This window comes from Nannospalax galili, unplaced genomic scaffold, assembly GCF_000622305.1.
Source record: "Nannospalax galili isolate Female #2095 unplaced genomic scaffold, S.galili_v1.0 scaffold6096, whole genome shotgun sequence".
In the NCBI taxonomy this organism is placed as follows: Eukaryota; Metazoa; Chordata; class Mammalia; order Rodentia; family Spalacidae; genus Nannospalax; species Nannospalax galili.
Window position 1 is genome coordinate 25,492 of NW_008338209.1, and position 23,426 is coordinate 48,917.

Below are 23,426 nucleotides of genomic sequence, written 5' to 3' on the forward strand. Positions count from 1 at the left end.
TGTTGCATAAGAAAGCAGGCTGAGCACAGGCCAAGGGAGCAAGCCAGTAAGCAGTGTTCCTCCATGGCCTGTGCTCCAGCTTCTGCCTCCAGGTTCCTGCCCTGAGTTCTTACCTTGGGCTCCCTGATGAACTGTGACCCAGGAGATGTAAGTCAAATAAATCCTTTCCTCCCCAAGTTGGTAGTGGTCAGAGTGTTTTGTCACAGCAATGGAGAGACAAACTAGGACAGCGTTCATCAGGAGTGGGAGGGGAGGGTGAGGGAGAGCAGTCGGGGGTGAATAGGATCAATACTGTGGAGGTTTGAATGAGAACATCCCCCATAGGCTACAAGAGTTTGGGCATTTTGACCCCAGTTGGTGGCACTGTTTGAGGCGTTCTTAGAAGGTGCGGCGTTGCTGAAGGAAGCATGCCCCTGGGGGTTCTTAAGCTTCTCTGGATTTCCAGTTGCTCTCTGCTTCTTATGCCTGGTCCAGGATGTGAGCGCTGGGCTTTCTGCTCTGGCCACCCCTCCTCCACCATTATGGACTCTTACCCCGGAACTGTAACAAATAAACTCTTTCTTTTATAAGTTCCCTTGGTCACAGTGTTTTATCACAGCAACAGAAACAAGTAGCTAATACAAATATGCATTACATGCATATATGGAATCGTCAAAGAAGAAAAAATAACCAACAGATTGTTGTAAGACAAGGTAATCCCAAAATTTATATGAAATGCCAAACAAATTAGAATCAAGCTTTATGAAATACACTAAAACTGGAATTACACCCCTAGATTGTCAGACTCTCTGAGCTGCTGTAATCAAGGCGCTCATATTAGAGAGATGAGACTGCACAGACAAGCAGCGGGTCATAGATTCCCGAAGAGGAACCTCACAACACAGGCATGGGCATCTAATTGTTGTCTTAAAAGTGCAAAGGACAAGGGCAGGAGCTGTAGCTCAGTGGTACAGTGCTGGCTTCTCAGGCCTGAGGCTGTGGGTTCAGTCCCCAGTGCTGCAAAATTAAGAAACATAATCATAGAGATAACTCCATGGAGGACATGAAATTCTCTTTTCCAAAAAGCTTCTAGAGCAACAGGACATTCCCCAGGAAAACTGAGAGCCTGCAACTCAGCATCAACCAGATACAAACACTAACACGAAATCAGAAGTCTTTAAAGTCTTTAACACAAAAGCAGGAGAAAGTCTCTGAGACCAGGGCACTGGGGAGACCCTGGTGCACAGGAAACCACTGTTGGAGATCACACAAAGCATAACTACGGAGGCGAACAGTGAGACCTGGGATTGGATCAAAATCAAGGGCCTTTGTTGAAGACACTGTTAAGGGAGTGAAAAGGGATCTGGGCTGTGCTACACTGTGACCCCCATATTCCAGTATCAAGGCCCTAACCCCAGGACCTCAGAACGGGTCTGCATCTGGAGACAAGGTCTTTGCTCAAGTCATGGAGTTGAGGTGACTTCGTTGGGGTGGGTCCTAATCCAGTGTCACTGATATCCTGTAAGAAGGGAGACAGGATACAGAGATGCCTGTGGAGGAAGAAGGTGTGGATCTGGGGTGAAGAGAGCTGTCTACACTCCAGGAGATACCCTCCCTCGGGGCTTTGGAAGGACCAGAGTGGCCTACAGCTGGAGCTCAGACTTCTGGCCTCCAGATGATAAATTGTAGTTGTTTAAAGTCGCTTGGTTTGCAGGATTCTCTGAGGACAAGCTTAACAAGCCAGCACAGCAACTTTCGAGGTGGAAAATATTTTCAAATTATGTATTCAGTGAAGTTCTTATATGCAGAACAAAGTTTAAGACTCTCTTTCTGGGTGTGTGGGGGGGGCGTGTTGTGTGCATGTTTATGTGAGTATACCTGCACGTGTGTGCAGCTAAGCACAGAATCCAGAGGCCAACCTCAACCTCAGGGGCGTGCTTGTTGGTTTTAAAGGCAACTTGGCCCACATTAGAATCCCTGAGTGTGGAGCCTCACCTGAAGAACTGTCCTGATTTCCTTAATTAACACGGGAAGACGCACCCTAATGTGGGCAGTGCCTTCTGGTAGCAGCCCCAAGTGAAAGGGGGAAAGACTGGCTTGTGTGGCCTTCCCTCTCTCTGCCCAGCCGATTCATCCTGCTGATGCTGTGCTGATATCGGAGCCAGTGTGTCCAGGCTTCTGTCATTGCCTGGGGACCAGTAGCTCACCAGGAAACCCTCTGGGTTTTCGGCTGTAGCTTGGGAGGGCCGAGGCACCCGGCCCCATGGACCAAGTGACTATCGGGCTCTCAGCTTTTCAAGTGTGCTTTAGCTTTCTTTACATTTTCAAAGTAAAGATGATTTCTGATAACTAAATTCTGTCAGTTTTATCCCTCTGGAGGACCCTGACTAACACGGGTTTCCATCTGTGTTGACCCTCGGCTCCCAGTGGCAGGACCATGGGCCATGTGTCTCAGGACATGGCTTTCTGGTAGGTGGTGCTATGAACCGGGTACAGAGATAATGAAGCAGAGACTTGGCATCCCATGATGCTCAGCAGTTATGCCGCGGTCATCCCTGGCTCTCTAGTGCCAGGAGACTCCTGAGAAGGGCAGTCCCCAAGGGGTCCGGAGAGGGAATGATCACAGAGTAAGGCTTGGCGGTCCCTCTGTGCCTGATCCTGCCCTGTCTGTGTGTCTCAGGTGGTTCCTCATCCCTGAGCCCATGGATGATGGCAGCCAATGAGTCTTTGTCCACCCAAGTGACACCAGGTGTCCCCAGCAGTGACCAGAGCTGACCATGGCCTTGTAAGGGTTCTGGCAAATGTTCCCGTTAGGACACCTCAAGGGGGGTGTTCTCAGTTAATTATTATGTGTCCTCTCCCTGTATGACTACGGCTGTGCTGAGGGCCAAGAGCTTTGGGGTTCCGTGTCACCACCCAGACCCCACACCTGCATGGACCAGGAGCATTTCACAGCTCACCAAGCCACAAGTTCCCAGTCTACAAAGCAGGGTCATTACAGCTGCTCAGGGCTTGTGTGGGTTGAATAAGATTTGAAGAGAAAAAAAGCCTATCAACCTATTTCCACAGTCCCTGGGAGACAAATAGTCCTTAAAACTTCCAGTGGGCTTTAAAACAGCTTCTTAAAAGGCTACAACCATTTCCCTGGCCCTGTGAGCTCCAATGCTGCCATTGGAAATCAAATAACAATGAATGGAAAAATGAAGTGGAAATTTAAGAGGTCAGTCAGTGTGTGGCTGACTTGTGCTGAAGAGAGCCTTGGGAGGTCACAGCCACGTCGTAACTGTCTGTCTCTACCTGGCCATTCTTTACAGGGTGAACAGACAGGCATTGGCAGACAGGAAGGGATGGCTCGTTTCATCTGCAGAGTCCTTGTGTGCCCCCAGTGACCACCATGTCAGAACCATCATGTCTTGATGACACACGCTGGGCTCCTCTGAGCTCCAGACCTCCCACCTGCTTCTGTCTGGGGCATTTGTTTACAAATAAGCAAGACTATCAAAGGAAGCAAATAAGTGAAAATTTAAGAGGTCAGTCAGTGTGTGGCTGACTTGTGCTGAAGAGAGCCTTGGGAGGTCACAGCCACGTCGTAACTGTCTGTCTCTACCTGGCCATTCTTTACAGGGTGAACAGACAGGCATTGGCAGACAGGAAGGGATGGCTCGTTTCATCTGCAGAGTCCTTGTGTGCCCCCAGTGACCACCATGTCAGAACCATCATGTCTTGATGACACACGCTGGGCTCCTCTGAACTCCAGACCTCCCACCTGCTTCTGTCTGGGGCATTTGTTTACAAATAAGCAAGAGTATCAAAGGAAGCAAATAGGGACATTTTCCCACCCTGCTGAGAAGAGTGGATGGAGGGATAGGGTGCACCCGATTCAATTATTGAGGCAAAACTCTGCCCATGGGGGAGTGTGATGACCCTGAGGGAGAGGATGCCGCCCCAATGAGACCTCTTGGCACCCCAAGCTTAGGGGTGAGACTTGGACAGGAGATGAGATCCCTCCCCAGAGAGGAGCTGGGCTCTGGTGAACACAGGAAGGGAAGAGAGGTTACTGTTCTGTCTTCCAGGGAGAAACTTCAAGAGCCTCTGCAGATGGTGAGTGATAAGGACTTAGTGCAGACACTGCAGTTTGATCAAGTTGCCATCTGTGAGATTCACCGACCATGAACGGGGCTGGGGATATCTTCTTGTTACAGCCCGGCAGGGATTGTGCAGAAATGTTTTATCTGACCTTAGGGGAAATGACTTTCTGAGTAAACTGGGCCACGAAGGATTCTGAAGATAGCCACCTCCCCCGGGTGGGAAGGTCAGTGCATTGCCCGCCAGGATGAGGCGATGGTGGGAAGCACGCTGCATGTTAAGCACCACCCCCCTCCCCGGGGCTCAGGGAATGCTCACAGAATCCCACGGAGTGGGACAGAAGTGGCAAAGGGGAGCCACTGCATGCCATGCCACGGCAAACTTCCAAGCTGAAATGAGATGGGTTCAACTCTGTACCTTGGACAGCGCCTCTCTGGCTCCCCATGGCTTGGTGCTTGACACCTTGAAGCATAGAAAATGCCGGCTGCTTTGTAGTGGTGGTTGCACTGAGTCTGCTGTGCCAGGTGCCACTGTCTTGGGGAAGGCATCACCCTTCAGGGAGAGACCGTAGTCACCTGGGCACCAAGACTCATGCCCAGGGATCATACTTTCAAGGCCTTGCAAGGTCTGGAAGTTGGAAAGTCTGAGTACCAAGTACTCAGTTCACTGCTCTCCCCCTGCCATTGTTTTGAGCAAAATCTACTTTCTACAGCCATCACAATAAACTTTCAATTCCACGTATCTGTGGGGCTGATGAGCCTGATCCAGTGATGCCTCTGTATCCATCAGACACAGAGAGTTGTGTCTTCACCAACCACATGGCTCTCTAGCCCTGGCTTTTCTTGAAGGGCTTTTCACCGCAACACTACCACCAGCAAGACACACCCCTCATCCTGCAGCGGGATGAAATGGGTTCCTCCCTTGTGGGTTTCACTCCAGGGTCACTGGAGGTACTGCAGTTGTAGACTGGGTTCCTCAACATTGAATCAAAAACAGCAGAGCATGCTCTGAGGTTGGCGGCCCCTTAGCCCTTGCTCTATGCAGTGAGGGACATCTGGTTTTCCTCTCGGGGTGTCTGGCCCTCAGCATGTCCACTTGACTCCAGCTGCAGCTAGCAGGCCTGACAGTCTTCGTGTTGCTGAAACACTTCCAGGTGGCTTGTGGTCCCACTGGCTACAGACAGACGGATGGACAGACAAATGGCACTGACTGGCTTATCTGAAGCTCCTGTTGCTGTATGATGTCTCCTGTGGAGACACAAACAAATGCCTATTCACCCCAGAAAGGCACCTGACAGACCAAAGAAACAATTCTACCCAAGACTAGCTTGGTGAACCAGCGGGTTTGTTGGGGTCACTTACAGTAGCGTGGTGATTCAAAGGCAGCTGTGACACCAGAAAGCCCACCAGCCTTTGCAGCTGCTCACGACAGCTTCCGGCTTCTCAGTAGATCAGAGAATCTCCTTAGCAATCGTTTCTGCTTAAATAGCCCTAGTGGGGGATCTTGTGAGCTGCCTTTAATTGTTGAGTCTTAAGAGTTTTCTCCCAGGAAGGAATATATCAGGTTCAGAGGAAATAGATACATAACCTGCTCTGTGCTGGGAGCTGCTTGGGGGTGCTGGCCCAGTTGGGGAATCAGTGAGAGGCAAGCCAGGTCCCCAGCTCCTCTGTCCAGGGGGCCTAGACAATGACTCAGGCCCCCATGGGCTCACCATGGAGACTTTTGCAGAGGGAATATGATGCCTGATTCTGCCCTCCTGCTCACAGGCCACCAAGTCAAAGTGACCAGCCCACCGAGCAGGGGATTGCAGCATACCTCGATGTTGCTGGAGACAACCCTTCCTCGGAGATGGGATTTTCCCACCACCTCCACAGCAGCTGTGTCTGTCCAGTGCCACATTCAGTCTGTTGAGAATCAATATGGAGCCGGTCAGACATCAGGCGTGTTCCAAAGTGGTTCATTGGACGAGGATGACAGCATTTCTCTGACGGTCCCTAGCAGAGGCTGTGGCCGTCTTTCTGGTTTGTCGCTGTGTCTCGGAGCAGTGTCATGTGTCTTGTATCAGGCCTGAAGGCAGCCAGTCAGCCAGCTATCCCCTCTTCCCAGCATGCATTGAGGCTACATGTAGTAAGTGACAGCCTAATGAAGGCCAGTGCCCCGTGGCCTTTCCCCCTTTGGGCATCTGAACAGGACACAGACTCCTCCTAGTGTTAGCCCTGGAGCGCTGGGATCCGGTTAGCATAGGAAGCCGTCAGTTCTCCACTGTGGTGGAGAGATGTCTAAATTACCTGTAAATAAAGTGAGGAGAGACCATTTGACAGGTGGGTGAGGGGCAGACAGCTTCCCCAGAAGCAGCTTGGTAGCTGATTGGGAAGTAAACAGAGAAACGAGAGATGTGTGGCATCTGGCTGAGTCCAACACAGCGGAGGGGTGGGGAGGCGGGGGCCCTAGGCTAGTGTGGCAGCGTCTGGTTCAATAGTGTCCTTCAAACTGTGTCTAACATCAATTGCTCACTTGAGATGACTAAATAACCTTTCCAAGATTTTTCACAAGAACTGACCTGTCCGATCTTACAGGGAGCATAACGGGTTTATGAGTCACCATTTTACACATTAGAAATGACACCAGGAAGGCCAGGGCCAAGTGGATAGAGTTGAGGTTGACCCACACAATTGGCTGGAGGCCAGATTCTGGGCAGAGCAGCCTCAGAACTTGTGTGGGGCATGTCTGTGAGGCATTTTCTTGTTAATTGATGTAGCAGGGCCTAGACCACTGTGGGTGGTGCCTTCCCTGGGCAGGTGGGCCTGGACTATATAAGAAAGGTAGCTGAACAAGGCAGGGGAAGCAAGCCAAAGCAGCATTCCTCCATGGTCTCTGCTTCAGCTCCTGCTCTGGGTTCCTGCCTGAGTTCCTGCCCTGACTTGCCTTGATGATGGACCTGGGGAGATGTAAAATGAAATAAACCCTTTCCTCCCCAGGTTGATTTTGGTCAGTGTTTTATGACAGCAACAGAAAGCTAACTAGGATAGAGATGTACGTGTTCCCATGTCCCCAGGTCAGAAAGGAAAGACAGGCACTGATGTGGACAGGAAACTTCAGGAAGACGGCTGGTAGGTGACCCTGGGGATGGAGGGCTCAGGTGCAAAAAGGGGTTAGAAATGGCAGTGAATGTTGCTCAGTGGAGTGACAGGCATACGGGGGTCTGAAATGAGTGAGGGAAGTGGTTTTGAGTTGCAGGGCTGCAGGGTGGGAAGTGTGTCTACCTGGAGAAATTGGGAAGGGACAGGGAAGAACCAAGAGAGCAGGAGAATCCATGGAGGACAGACGGGAGGATCATCTGCCTCAGCACTCAGGACGCTGAGACGCTGCTGGGAGCTGGATCCGGCAGTCCTCCTGGAGTCAGTGACAGCCTGGGGAACTGCTGATGAAGACAGGAACTGACCTAGGAACCCAGTGTGAGGCCAGTGAGGAGAGCAAGTTCCTGATGTGGGCAGGGCTATTTCCTCACAGGGGAGATTGTGGGGAGGAGAGTGCCCTGTGCATCAGAAAGTGATAGGGCTAAGAGAGCAGGGGTGACCGCCAGGTTGGGTGGTATGCTGTGGCCAGAGGCCCTGACAAGCAAGGCCATTCTTTAAGGTCCTCAAGGGCTGGGATCCCACATAGGCCCCCGCCTCACCACTAGAACAAGGCCAGAGGGTCGTGTCTTCCAGAGGGCTGTGTCCTCCTGTGGGATGTGCTAGGAAGTCCTGATAGGGCGGAGAGGGTCCGGCTCTCGACAGCTGGACCCCTTGAAGTGGAAATCAGAGTATTTCCAGGCTGCAAGGGATCTGCATGTCTGGGAGGCTTGTAGCCCTGGCCTCAGGCTATTTAGACAGTTTATAGGAGAGTCTGAAGAAAGTCTGGGACAGGGACTTTGTGACTCCTGCAGGGATGCTGTCTTCCACCGCTAGACTATGATCCTCTGAGGCTCCAATAGACAATTTATCCTCCGTGGTTCCCATGGTATGTGGAGGGCTGGTCACTCAGAAAAGGGATGCTGGAAGGGTGGAGGGGGTGGAAGGGTGCCTGGGACAGCAGCGGGGCCATGCCAGGCTTGTGCTACTCCACACCAGACTGCTTATGGCTAAGGACATACAGCTGCTGTGGGATCTACTGCCCAGGACAATGGTGAAAGGCTTGAACCCAGGCTCTGTGTGGTCTCCAAAGCCAGGGACACGGAGAACTCTGTAATTTCCTGCTCTGATCACTGAGGCTGGATGCAGGAACTGTGCGGGCATGAGTCTCCAGTGAGCCCCAGTGAGCCCCAGCCAGCCGCAAAGGGATCCCGTTCCTACAGCTCACAGGCGGGATGGCCTCAGGACTTCACACAGCTTCCTGAGATGAGTCTGTTTTTCCTCGGTGAGTGGTGTGTCTGGGACAGACTCCCCGCCTCTCCCTGTCACTGTGTCGCTATCTGCCATGGTACAGTCTGGGGAGCGTCTCCCACTGGGTGAACCCACCAGAAGATAATAGGAAAGATATGGAAGTTTCTAGCAAGACCCTCCTGGGCAGGGCTGCCCGCCAACAGCAGAATCCTCTGAGTGGGAGCAGGGTATGCCCACCGCCTCTAGAGACAGGCTTAGCATCCAGAGAACCAAGCGCAGATGAGAGCGGCTGAGGTCCTGTAATGCAGCAACCTCTGAGGTCCTTGGATTCATTTACTCTGGAACCTGCCACAAAGCCACTGGGTGACAGGTGACTTCAGCAATGAAGGAGGCTGCTAGTCCAAGGTTGTGCAAGAGTCCAAGGTCGCGGTGTGTGCAGGGTTGGCTCCTGCTGAGGTCCCCACTGGGCTTGACGGCAGTCTTCTCCGTGTCCTTGTATGGTTCTCCTTTTATATGTGCCTGCTCATGCATGTGTGTGTGTGTGTGTGTGTGCATGCATGTGTGTGCATGTATGATGTATTTGTGTGTGCATTTGTGTGAGAATGCAGGAGCTTACGTGCCTTGCACACGTGTGGAGGTCAGACGACAATCTAAGTTTCGGTCCTCACCCCCACTTTGGGAGATGCATTCTCCGTATACCAGGTCAGCAGGCTAAGATTCCCCTGCCTCCACCTCCCCTCTCCCTGTACGACAGCTGGCATTGTAGACACCTGCTGTTACATGTCCAACCCTGATTGTGTTCTGTGGATCCAAAATCAGGTCCTCACATTTGTGTGGGACGCACTTTACCCACATCCCCCGAGCCCCGTGTGTGCTAATGTCATTACACTGGCCATGTGCCCGCTCACATGATGTCTTTAGCTCAACCCTTCTTTAAGGAGCTTGTACCAAAATGCAGTGACACAATGAGGTCCCAGGGCTAGAGCCCCAACATATGGAGGTGTGAGTGAGCCCACAGCCCCGTCTTTTTGGTCCGCTGTGAGGGTTCACTGTGGAGCCCCACATCACTTCCTTCCTGACTGCATCATCAGGATTTGGGGGCCAACAAGCATCTTTAGCATAGACCGTGGGAGTGAAGGCTGCATCCCTCTCCTTCCATTTCCTCTCCTTAGCAAAACCCACTTAACACTCCAGCGTTTGCTTAAGACAGATTTGTAGTAGTGATGCCTTCAGGGAGCTGCATTCAGAGGCCGTTTCCTTCTGTGTGTGTTGAAACCCTGGCAGACATGGATGAAGGAGCGTTGTGTGGGCGGGGGGCGGGGCAAGGCTGGGGTGGAAGCCAGAGAGCTGAGCCCCAGCCTTGAAGGAGAGCACCGGTCCAAGCCTTCCATCTTTAATGCACTTTATTAGCTGACTTCACTTGACAAGCCAGATACATCTGTTCCCTCAAAGAGAGGATGATTCTGTTTCTAGTGCCTGGGGTCGGGGTCGGGAGGGGATGACATATCCCAGGGCTGAGACAGACAATATTTTTGTGGAAGATTTTTAATGGTTTTCAATATTAAATTTTAATAGTGTTTTGAAAAATTTAGGAAGGAACTTCAAACCTTATGCTTCCTGTGGCCTTGGCTTGTCGGAGAGGCAGTATCAGGCAGTGGTGGCTGTGAGTGGCTTTGGGAGTGAGAGGCCCGAATTCAGATCCCGCCCCACCTCTGAAAGCTGCACTGACTTTCCCAGCTTCTGATCTGACACCCACATGATGGGGCTGATCTCTGTGTGGGATCTGCTGATGGTGTGTCCTGGAATTCTCTGATGGAAGCTTAATCCTTAACTCAGAGGTGTTAGAGACGGGGGCGGGGGGGGGGGGCACCCAGGGGGTAAGGTCTGGAGGTGTGCATTTGCACCCATTGTAAAGAAAACTCCAGAAAGCTGTCAGTTTGGCCTTCAGGTCTTTACCCCCAACTCCTTGAGCTCCTGGATAGCACACCCCGCCCCAGGATGAGGCCAGCTTGCCAGATGCAGATTACCAAAGCCTAGACCTCCCAGCTTCCCAGTCTGTGTGAAGCCACCTCAGAGCACTGTTCAGCAACTGAGAACCGGCCGCAGGACTGCAGAAGCTTGGAGACCTGGGGATGGATGACAAGGAGTGGGCCACTGCGTGGAAAACACATTGCTCAAATGGAGAGACCAAACAGGCTGGGTTTCCACTCAACAGACCTGCATGCGTGGCAGGGCTTGGGTAGGTGTAGTGGTTTGAATGAGAACGTCCCCCATAGGCTCCAAGTATTCAGACATTTTGTCCCCATTTGGTAGCGCTGTTTTGGGAGGTCTTAGAATGTGTGGCCATGCTGGAGGAAGCATGCCACTTGGGTGGACTTATAGAGCTCTTAAGTCTTGCTAGGTCCCCAGTCACTTGCTGTTTCCTGTGCCTGCTTGAAGGTGTGAGAGCTCAGCTTCTGCTCCTCCTCCAGCCACCTTTGCTGTGGTATCTCCCCGCCATGATGAACTCCCACTCCTTGGAACTGTAAGCTAAATAAACTCTTCTTTTTATAAGTTCCCTTGGTCATGGTGTTTCTGTAACAGCAACAGAAAAGTAACTAACACAGTAGGACTACTGTGGACACCCATGTCCTCTGGGGGCTGGATGTGTGATGTAACTGCCAACAGAGCTGACACATAGTGGCTGTCGCACACAGGGCTTCTCAGAGCTGCTCCAGGCAAGAGTGATGAGACCAGCCATGTGACTGTCAGGCAGAGATCCAGACTCAGCTCTGTGCAGGCCCAACAGGAACTCCCTAGCGGGGAGGCTGAGTGGTACACATAGGGTGGGCAGACGCAGCCCAGGCTGGGCCAGTACAGCCCAAGCTGCACAGCTCAGGCTGGGCTCCTCTTTGTAGCACTTAAACTTACAGCAATGTTGGGGGAAGGCTGAAGGGTGGCGGCCTGGCGGTGGCCAGGGCCGGGTAAACACTCTCACCAGCAAGAAGCCAAGGCAGGCAGGCCGGCAAGCCGAGTTTTCCTCATACCTTTTCACATCTGGGCTGCCTGCTGGACTGTGCTCTCCACTCTGTGGCAGGGTTTTCTTCCTTCATTTAACAGTTCCTGGAAGTGTCCCTTCCCACCCCCCATACACCCAGAGGCTTGTCTCTGAGTTGACTCCAGATCTAATCCAGTTGACAACCAAGATTGACTGTCACAGTCTGTCTCTCTGTGTGTCCACCTGTCTGTCTCTGTCTCTCTGGTCCACCTGTCTGTTTCTCTCTGTATCTGTCTGTCTCTGTCTCTCTGGTCCACCTGTCTGTCTTTGTCTCTGTGTCTTCCTGTCTGTCTGTCTCTCCGAGTCCCCCTGTCTGTCTCTCTGTGTCCTCCTGCCTGTCTCCTCTTGTCCCTCCCTCACTAACTCTTCAGGAAGCTGCTAAGTTAGGATTCTATTCGAGGGAAATTCCCAGACTGTATACTAAGAAGAATAGGAGAGCACAGAAGCTACTGGAGGTCTGGGAGTCTAGAGTGCGTGTGAGGCTTCCCGATGGGACTGAGCAGCCACGTGGCTGGGGCCCAGCAAGCAGTCTTCCTTCCCCTGGAGGAGCAGACAGTGGGGTTTTGACACGGAGGGTAAGAAGGAAGAGAACATGAGCTCAGGGGACAGGACTGCTCACACAGGAGGAGCCCTTGCTTCCCTGGACTGACAGGGCATGGGGCATACTGTGAGGTCTGGCTGTGCCTGCTCTAAGCCACCCTATGTGACCCCATATCCTGGGAAACAGTGGCTTCAGGCTGGGCCTCACCCTGGGTGACTAAGCTGCACTGTGGGTGCAAACAGGCAGCAGGATGACTGTGTCTCCATGCGTGTAGATGGTGGCACCTGTCCAGCACCCACTGTGAAGCACAGATGGATCAATAATATTCTCAAGTAAAATGATACCACCTGGGGACTATGAACATAGGCTGTGAACATATGAACATATTAAACCACAGGAAAAGCCAGGTCTGTGAACCTAGGAAATCCACAAGACCAGAAGGGTGCGGCACGTTCCCCTGGACTCCACAGGTGGAAGACTCCTGACACTTCTGAGGTGACAGCCCCACCAACCTGTCATCCCACCACTGAGGTGAGCATCAGGGGACCAACTGACATGCAGAGAGCTCCTGTCTATGCCCAGGCTTCAGCTCAGCTCTGCCTGATCAGCCACTGGACTCCTGTCTGTCGGTCTGGACCCGATCCTACGCCTTGCCTGGATGTTCCTGTGCTTCTGCGGCTGGATCCTGTTCTTGGTGCTGAGCCTCCAGCAGCTTTCCAACCAGGTTCCTTAATGTCCATGTGCAGGGGTGTGTGTGTGTGTGTGTGTGTGTGTGTGTGTGTAATGTAACATGTATAATGTATAATCTGAGAGTTCATATTAAGACCCTCTGGTTGCCAACAGCCAGCTATCAAGGGAATTAGACTACTTGGTATGTTACAGCCAATGAAACTGATAAAAGCTTGAGAATTTACTGTCACGTGAAATAGATTCAACTTTGTGGAAAGACACAAATGTGTCTACCGACGTTTGACATAGCAAGCTTATGACGCTTAGGTTAAAAAGACTCTTCCGTAAGACATGATGGAATACAAAACAAATAGAAGTGCTTGGATACAGTCAGGATCAGTCCCAGAACTCCAAAAATTAAGAAACCATCAAAATCTCTTTACTAGCTTTGCAAGAAAAGAGATTTCTAGAAAGGAACCAAATCATATTAGTGGCAAGTTTTTAATATCAACACACGTCCCTAGAGCAAATGCCTTCAAGGGTCTGAAAGCACTCTGATTCTATAATTCTAAACCATGAAAAAGCTATTATTCAAGTTGGAGAGCAAAATAAAGTGATTTTCGTGCATGAAAAATTTCAGAAAATCAATTTACCTTCTATGGGCTCTTTGTGAAAGACAACTCGTAAATATACCTAAACAAAATAACAGTAAACAAATAAAATCAAGAGTTCAGTAAACGGCCTGTGATGGCACAGAAAGAAGGAAAACCTTGCAGTTAATTCAAAATTAACTTTATATGTAATTTTTAAGTGGGAGCACATATTTGAAATACTAATGAAGATGTCTGCATAGTAGAGATGAGAGTCATGCAGGGAACCGGGAACAGGAGCTACACACCCCTGCAGTCTGGGGTACGACTCCTCAAATCCCATGGGAGACGCTGGGCTGGATGTCTGCTGGTCCAGTGTTTCCAGCAGCTCCCGGTAAGCTGGGTTCTTCGTCGTAGGAAGAGGAAGATCCTAAGAATGTCTTTATATCATCTCAGAAATCAACTCCAGTTAAAACTGGTCCTGAGATTCAAAGTGAGGACTGTATCTCTCTTAAGGGAAGATAAAATATTTTACAGACTGTGGATGGACAACCGAGGAGAGTGCTACCAAGAGGGCGGGTTGCTTAAAGACAGGTGCTTGAAGTGTGTGCGTGTGTGTGAGTGTGTGTGTGTGCGTGTGCGTGAGTGTGTGTGTGCATGTGTGTGAGTGTGGGTGTGTGCTAGTGTGGTGTGAGTGCATGTGTGTGTATGAGTATGTGTATGAGTGTATGTGTGTGTGTATAAGTGTATGCATGTGTGTGTGAATGTGGGTGTGTGCTAGTGTGGTGTGAGTGCATGTGTGTATGAGTATGTGTATGTATGGGTGTGTGGGTGTGTGTAAGTGTATGCATGTGTGTGAGTGTGTGTGTACGTGTATGAGTGCATGGGTGTGTGTGTGCGTATGTAAGTGTATGCATGTGTGTGAGTGTGGGTGTGTGCTAGTGTGGTATGAGTGCATGTGTGTGTATGTGTATGAGTGTATGGGTATGTGTGTGTGTGTGTAAGTGTATGCATGTGTGTGTGTATGTGTATGAGTGCATGGGTGTATGTGTGAGTGTGTGTGTAAGTGTATGCATGTGTGTGTGAGTGTGGGTATGTGCTAGTTTGATGTGAGTGCATGTGTGTGTATGTGTACGAGTGTATGGGTGTGTGTGTTTGTGTGTATGTGTGAGTATATGTGTATATGTTTTCTGTGAGTGTGTATGTGTATGTGTGTGACTCTATGAGTGTCTGTATGTGTGAGTATGCATGTGAGTACAAGTGTGTATATGTGTGTGTGAGTATGTGAGTTTGAGTATATTTGCATGTGTGTATATATAAATGTATATGGGTGAGTGTGTATGTGTGTGAGTATGCATGTGTGTGTATGTATGTAGGTGTGTGACTATATGTGCATGTATGTGAGTGGGTGTGAATGTATGTGCATGTGTGATCATATTTGTGAGAGTATATGTGAGTCTGTGCATGTGTGTGAGTGTATGTGTGTGGATAGGTGTGTGTATATGTGTGTATGTGTGTATGTGTATGTATTATGTGTGTGAGTATGGGTATGTGGACTGTGTACACACATGTATGTGTGTGCACGTATGTGGGGTGAATGTGTAAACAGTTCTGTTAGCCTGCCATTCACAGAGCGGAAGGGCAGAGGTCACTGAGTCCTGCTTAGTATCAGCACTCTAGTTCTTTTAGTAACGACAGGAAACTGGAAATGTCATAAACATTTAGCAGAATCAATGAAACAATACACGGTTACCCACACACTCCAAACAAAAAACACAGAACAGAAATTACAAAATTAAAGGCATAAATTAGTGAAATACTCAAAATAATGAGAAAAGCCAACACAGCTCAGGGAGACCTGCTGGAGGGAGCTGAGCACACAGACAGTCTAGGTTCGAAGTGGTGGGACACAGCCCTTCCCAGCTACAGTGCAGTTCAGAGAGACAACATTGTCTTAGAGCCAATTCTGCGCTCATAAATTTGATATTCATGGTGAAATGAAAATTTTATAGAAAAGCACAAAATACCAAAATTTACTATGGGAGAAACTGGATTCTAGGATGGATTCGTAACTGTCTCACAGACATGATCTGCTCAGAATCCTTCCCATCCTTCTTCACTGCAAACTCCATCAAGGCACCAGGCAGTGGGGTTCTCAGGGTTTTCCTAGACCATTAAAGGACAAACAATTCCTCTCCAACTCTGGTGGGTACACCAGATACATTGGAGGTAAGACCATTCTGCAGAACTGTGCACATAGCACCAAGTCTCAGGCATTTGCTTTCTGTCTAGGCGAGCACACAGCACGCATCCCTAAGCCTCAGCTCTGTTCAGTTATGCATCCGTAAAATGACACAGCACAGTCCTCCTAGGGAGGAGGGAGGAGTAGAGTTCCCACAGAAGAGGACTCCACTTTGCAAGAAGCACAGCTTGGGGTGACACATTGGCCATCACGGAACCATCACTCCTCCCTGCAAATGGTCCCTGGTCACTGTGAGCTGTGAAGAGAAAGTGTCATTATTTTTCTGAGCCTGTAACACGCTGCTCCCGCTTAGCAGGGAGAGAGCAGCCAGGATCACACTGAGCTCAGCTCCCAGGATGCAGGATATTAAATCAATCAAACTAAATTAAAAGCTCTGGTCATCTCTTGAACTCAGGGTTGAGAGGTGGCACTTTCTTCTTATCCCAACTGCTTCCCGAGAGGGTGCCCAGCCTGAGGGGATCTGCGAAGGCTCTGAGTTTTAAATTATTTAAGCATGGATCAGGGCTGGGATACAACGAAGTACCCTGCTGCAGAAAGTTCGCCGACGGCTTCCACTGCAAAGAGTGAACTGTGCTCGTGTCAAAGACAGTGAGGAGGGGGCAGGGTGGCGTTCACTTGGGCATGGCTGTCACCACAGTGGGATCTCAGCTAAGGAGACCCCACTCAGCAGCTAAGGGGATGCTGCTTTTTGGGGTTTTTTGGAGCAGTCTCATGTATTCCTGGCTGGCCTTGAACTTGCTGCATAGCCCAAGGATTCCAAAGGCCTTGAACTTCTGATCTTCCTGCCCCTTCCTCCCAAGTGCTGGGACTACAGGGGTCTATTACCATGCCTGGGTTAAGTCCTGGTGGGGATTGGACACAGGGCTTTCTGCATGCTAGTCAAGTGCTGTACCAACTGAGCTATATCCCTAGCCCTCTGGGGATGCTGCCTTCAGCCCCCACAGATCTGAGAAGTCTTCCTCCTGCTTGCTCTGAGGTAGTTGGGCTCCTTGAGAGGAGGTGGACAGACTGGTGAGAAACGGGGATCTCTGAAGGGAGCCCTGAGCTCTTCATCCTCTGCATGGGGCCCTCACTCACCAACTCTATGGGCTGAGGGGTCCTGGGCACTGTGCTGGACTGACTTTACGTACTCAGTGCATTGGCTGAGGCCTGGGTCACAGCACCGACATGACACCATGACGTGAATGATCTGACTGCTCTCAGAGACCCAGCAGTGTGGTCTCAGGTACGTCTGGTAGGCATGAGTAGGAAGTGGGAGAGGTCATCAGGGAAGCAAAGAGGTTTGCTGGGAAGCCAAGATCTACAGAGCCACCCATCTAGTGGATGGGTGTCCCTGGCAGGGGGAGGGGTGTGTACAGGCCCTGGGATGGGCTAACGGGGGAGACAGAGTCCAGGTGGCCTGGAGGAGCTGAGCACCACTAGAGGAGGGTAGTTGAGTCAGATGGTACAGGGTCTGGGGGGTAATTTAAGCTGGATTGACTTGTTCTGACGTCAGTGCAGAGCAGGCTCAGCTGAGGGGTTGGAATCAGACCTGCATTCTAACAGGAACTTTGGTGGCCCTTGTGAAGGCAATTGTTAGTATTCATTCTTTCTTTTTTAAGATTTATTTTTATTTATTGTATGTTTGTGTATGTGTGTGTGTGTGTGTGTGTGTGTGTGTACATGCTTCTGCAGGTGTGTATGTGCACATGCATGTAGACATCAGAGGCACGCAGTGGCCCAGCCTGTGCTGGGAGTCAAACTCTGGTCCTCTGCAAGTGCAGTTTGACCCTTAACCCCCGAGCCATCTCTCCAGCCCTGGCCTTCACCCCTCCTATTTCTTCAACCCCATTAACTCTGCCAACAGGTGTTTGTTCTGCCTCATTAAAGCTTGTGAACTACCTCGTTTAAAATTGAAGCCATTAAGTGATAACGAAGAGACACGTCTCTGAGAAGACACGGCAATCCTCACCATGCCTGTGACTAATCACAAATGTTAATATACAAAAAAGAAGACAGATCTGCAGGAGAAGGAGGTGAACGCACTGCTGCAGTGAAATCCTCAGCCCCGCCTGTCACAGGTGAGTGAGTCCATCAGGTAAAAGTGACGAAGGCTGTGGCTAACCTCAACAGCACAATTAATCAGTGAGACGGAGTCAGGGTCTGTTCGTCTGGCAGCAGTGGACGACATACTTTCCTCATGATCGCAGGGGACTTTCAGCAAGATAGACCACAATCCAGCTCATAAAAATTCACTTAAAAAGCTTAAGAGGGCCTAGAGAGCTGGCTCAGCGGTTAAGAGTACTGGCTGCTCTTCCAGAGGACCCAGATTTGATTCCCAACAACCACATGGCAGCTAACATCTGTCTGTAACTCCAGTTCCAGGGGATCCAATGTCCTCTTCTGACTTCCATGGGCATTGTACAACATGATTGTACTTAACATACCTGTAGGCAATACACTCACACACATAAAATGAAGATAAAAAATACAGTATTAAAAAACTTGGAAGTGTAAACAATGCACGCTCTAGGATATTAATAACAGAAAGACAGCTGTAAAGTTTCAAAGTCCTTAGTGATTAAACAACACTGCTATAGAGCATAGGACAGTTAAAACAAAGTCTCACCATAATCTTAAGAAAATACCTTGAAATAATTTAAAGTGAAAGTACTACTTATCCAAAGGTGTGGCACAAAGAAAGTAGCACTTAGAGGGAAATTTATAGCCCAGAACATATGTACTAGAGAAGAAAAATATGAAATGAATCACCTCAGCTTTTATCCTTGGACATTAGAAAAAGGAGAGTAAACAGTAGAAAAGAAATAAAAACAGAGTAGAAACTGATAAAACTGGAAGAAAAATATAAAATACGGAGCTGCTTCATTGGAAAGACCAATGGGTTAATGAGTCTCTAGCCGTTCTCACTAAGAAATACAGAGAAATAAGCAAATCACTAGTAAAGAGAACAAGGGCAGGAACACAGATCAACCATGTGAGGAGAGGACGGAACAGACGTGGACATGCTGCGTCACTGCTGAGTCACAGCATGGGCTGTGATGGATGCAGTGGTCTACGGCTCCGCCACACGTGGAGAGGAACAACCCATCACGTGACAGCAGAGACTGGAGGCCCCAGAACATTGCCTCCTTTCCATGTGTGGATTGCTGCCTGAAGGGCTGAGCCTTCTGCGGCGGGTCTTGCAGATCAGATCATTGGCTTTCTGTAGCTTCCTCTGTGGGCTGAGTATCCGGAGGGCCCTAAAGCACTGAGCGCAGAACTCAGGGGACTTTTGCTTCACCCACTCTCCAGTGCACTCGAGGAACACAGCTCCTGGATGTTAGTTACACCTGGGTAACCAAATTGTGTGTGTCAGGGGGTATCTCTGGAACAAGCCAGAACTAGAACTTGCCTGGCCCTTGACTACAAGCTTCAGTGGGGCTGGCAGAAGCTCCTGGTGGATAAAGAAGAGATGTTTTTAAAGGAAATCACACTTTAACAGGGGAAAAGTGAATGTGGCCCTGAAGTCCAGCTGGACCTGAGCCAAGCTGCCTTCCTGTTGATCCCTTTCATTGTGCTGGGTGCTGCTATACAGGCTACTGGGGGAGAAAAGTCATCAAACTGTCACTCGGTTGCGAACCCCAAGAGCTACAGAAATGATCAGCCCAGCAAAATGTGACCACTGGGGCAACTGTGTCGTGAATGTTATGGGTGTAAGTAACTACTTTCTGACTGCATATGAGGCCCTCTCAGAGGAAGGAACTCATGTCTGTTATTGCAAACTTGATCAAAAGCTAGTGTCTGTGGCAATCATAGACCCTGGAGGGGGAGCAGAGGAAGCATCTACTATCATTTTGCTAAATGGACACGTGGTCAAACTTCCCTCTGAATACTTGACTACAAGCTTCAGTAGAGTGGTCAATGGGTCAGTGCACAGACTCCCAACTGGTCAAAGTGCCCAACATAAGAGAAGGTAGAGTGCTCAACCCTAAATAGACCATCTCTACCACTCCCTCCAAGGCTCAAGGAACACCACAGAGGAGTTCTGTCTTCCATGGAAAGAATGGAAGAGCCAGAGGATGGGGAGATGTGAAAAGAAGTCTTCTGGACATGATGTGGCTGTGGCACTCATGAATTCATCACAGCTGTGGATGCCCACATAGATCTGCACAGGATTGGGTCCACCAACATTTCATATGGAAGGGGGAAGGGCTCATGAGGCCCCACCCTTCCCTGAGGGTGTAGACAGTTAATAGTGGCTGGGGAAGGGCTGTCACTTTCTCCAGTGGTACAGCCCTTAAGTTGCCACGCTGCCGTAGATAAGCTCCCACCCATGTTCACACAGGCAACTATAATTAAACTCAGTGGGTCACACTCAAAGAGACACAAGGGCAGGCATAGATAGGGTGGGCTTGTTGGGAAGAGGATAAGTGAGGGTAATATGGGATGAAGGGGGTACAATGAATTATATACATGATGAAACTCTCAGTAAACATACATTTAAAATGAAAAAGTATCACATTTTTCAAGAACTCTTTAACATGATCATAAGACAAATCCTAAGAATCCATGAGGTAAAAAAGGAAGCTTCTGCCGGGCGTGGTGGTGCACGTCTTTAGTCCCAGCACTCGGGAGGCAGAGGCAGGCAGATCTCTGTGAGTTCAAGGCCAGCCTGGTCTACATAATGAGTTCCAGGACAGCTGGGGCTACAGGGAGACCCTGTCTCAAAAAGGCCAAAAAAAAAAAAAGCTTCTACACAAACTAAGTCATAGGAAACATTCAATGCCAGTATAGCAGAATTTTCCCCGAATCCAGGCAAAAATAGAAACATCCAAATTCAGGACACCCAAATAGAACCTCAAATAGACATGACCAGAAAGGAATCTCTCCACATTGCATTATAGGGAAACGCTTAGACTACAGGAAAACAGTAAAACACCATTAGAAGCTTCAAGAGAAAAACACTGATTCCTAATGACAAACTCATCAGAAGAGACTCCAACAGGCAGGAAAGGGTGGCATGATGTGTTTCAAGCTCTGATGGTAAATAGCTGCCAATCAAGATTGTTATGTCTGGCAAAAATGTCTTTTACAAACAGTGGAGAGATACCTGTCAGGGGAGACCATGCTCACAGAGGTGGTTTTTCCAGGGTGAGACTCATTAATTGCACTCCAGATGTGCTGAACCCCATGATTTCCTCCATTTGTGGTACTGGTGGACTGTGCTCATGCCCTTCCCTACAAAAAAGACAAAAGAAGTGAAGAGATAAAGAATTTCCAAGAAAAGCCCAAATTAAAGCAAGTTGTGACCGGAAGGCATGTAAAAAATTCTTACACACAGAGGAAGAAGAAAGATAGTTACAGACACCAAAGCTTAGGAAACAAATGCCATGAGAGGAACGATGAGCAACAACAACTTGGGAAGAGTCAAACACATCCAACTCACCAAATGTCAAACATCCAAAATGAATAAGGGGTAAGAAAAGAAATGAAAATAATCTGAATCGGCAAAATCACAGGAATCACCAAGTGCCACCCAGTAGTACTCCTTGAACCAGGCACAGCAGAGTGTGCCTAGAACTGTGGCACCTGGGAGGTGGAGATGGCAGGATCATGAGTTTGAGGTGGATCTGTCTTCACAGCAAGTTCCAGGCTAGACTGGGCTACATAGTTTGATCTTGTCTCAATGACAGAAATAACTATCCAAATGCAAATTGTCTTAACTCTTTAATTCAAAGATGCAGAATATCTGCTTGAACTGAAAAACAAAAACAAGGGCCGGTTACATAGTTCAACAGTTAAAGCCTTTGTGTACGCGCCTAGTGACCAGAGTTCAAGTCCTGGGACCTGTGTCCAGTGGAAGGAGAGAAATGACTCCACAAAGTTGTTCTCTGACTTCCACAATCGCTGTGGCATGTGCACCTGTGCGCACACACATACATATAAATGATGAAAATTAAAACATGGTCCAACTAGTATTTTGTTTGCAGGAAATCCACTTCACTGACAAATACAGAGAGAGAGAGAGAGAGAGAGAGTTATCTAAGGTTCAGCAGAAAGTGAAAACCTGCAGAAGTAGCTACACTCATGCCTGACAAGTAGACTTCAAGGCAAACGTAATTAGAAAAGTAGGATCGCTCCTATGCCAAAAGGAGAAAGAAAAAGAAATTTCAGTGTTTAAGAACACCAAGTTGCAAATGATTGTAAAAGAGGGTTACAGAACATTCCCTTCAACAGCCACTGAATATATGCTATTGCAGCACGTGGAACCTTCTTTAAACTAAATCACATTTTAGGCCATAGTTCAGTCTTAATAAATACAGAAAAGCTGAAATAATTCTGTTGAATCTTATCAGATCTTATAGGAATGAAAGCAAAATCAATAGTTATAGAGAAACTAAGAAAATGCATGGACTTTGAACAATATGTTCTTAAATAATCAGTGCGTCACTGAAGAAACTGTACAGAAATAAATTTAGAATCAAATGGGATATGAACACAATTTGCTAGATTTTGGAATACAGTTAAGGTGATTCTATAAAAACAGTTTATAGGCATAAATGTTTATGCATTATAAACCTACAAACCAACAAGCACGGTGAACTCAAGTAACTTAGTGATGCACATAACGGTTTTAGAGAAACAAGAACAAATCAAACCTAAAATCAGTACATGGGGGAAAAATGATCAAAGTCGAAGTTAAGAAATGGAGAATGTGTGACTAACACAGAGTCATTGAAATAAAGAATTCTTTGAAAAGATAAAAAGATTAACCACCAAACAAACCAAAATGAAGGGAAGATTAAAAGCAATAAAATTAAAGAAGATATTGATGACATTAAAATAGATATAAAGCATATAAGGTTAAAGTTAAACACCAAAGAAACTAATAACTGAATCTATAAATGTACAAGAGAATTGAATAGACAGTTTTCCAAAGAAGTATAAATCATCATAAATACGTGAAAGATCTTCAACCTGCTTAGTCATCAGGAAGATATGAATCAATAGTGCACTCACCCCGGTCATAAAGGCTAACAAACATCAACAAAGCCAATAAAAAGAAATGCTGGCAAGGGTGTGGAGGGAAAGGAAGCCTTGCACACTGCCCCTGGGATGAAAACTAAGGAAGCCATCATGGAAACCAGTGTGGAGGTTTGCTCAAAAAAAAGTCAAAGCAGAACCACAGTGATCCAGCTGCGCTACTCCTGGGTATGTGCCCAAGAGAGTGGAAGTCAGAATGCAAAAGCACTTGCACGTCCATGTTTACTGCAGCTCTGTTCACAGTATCCAAGATATAGAACCGTCCTGGGTGCGCACAATCAATGAACATGTAAAAGTTTGAGATATAAATGTACAGAGTTTTCTTTTTGTCCTTTGCATCTTTGAATTAGACTTAAGACCGTTCATATGTGGATTGTAATCATTATTGTTGTTATTGGGAGACGATATTAATATGTAGCCCTGGGTGGTCTATGAAGACCAGATCAGCCTCAAATCCATGACTGTTTGTTTGCTTTCCCCCTCCTGAGGGCTTAGATGACAACAAGCCCGGCTGCATCTGGTGCTAGAGCTGCTATTGAATGGCACTTGCTGATTCCTGTAATTCTGTTGTTATTGTTCTTGTTGCTTCAAATTCTCTTTATCTCATTTTTTCTCCTTTATTTATCTTAGGTGTTTGCTTATGTAGTGACTTGGGCATCTCTGATTCTTTCTTAGTCACCATCGTTCATCTATTCCCCCTTCCTCCTCCTCCTCTCCTCCTCCTCCTCTCCTCCTCTCCTCCTCCTCCTCTCCTCTTCCTAATTCACACTGTTAATGGACTTTGTATAGAGTGTTAAGCTTTATCCAGGAGGTTTGCATTAACATAATAATCTTTCTTAGTTACTTGATAAAGTGATGAATACTACAGTAAGAT

General features: G+C 48.4%; 1 protein-coding gene and 1 pseudogene across 1 annotated transcript in view; one reads left to right on the forward strand and one right to left on the reverse strand.

Annotated features, from left to right (window-relative positions):
• The window catches only part of LOC115070358 (shieldin complex subunit 1-like), a 40,946-nt gene that overhangs the window by 13,494 nt on the left and 4,026 nt on the right, over nt 1–23,426 (reverse strand). The window lies entirely within an intron of this gene.
• On the forward strand, nt 20,611–20,747 carry LOC115070359 (annotated as a pseudogene).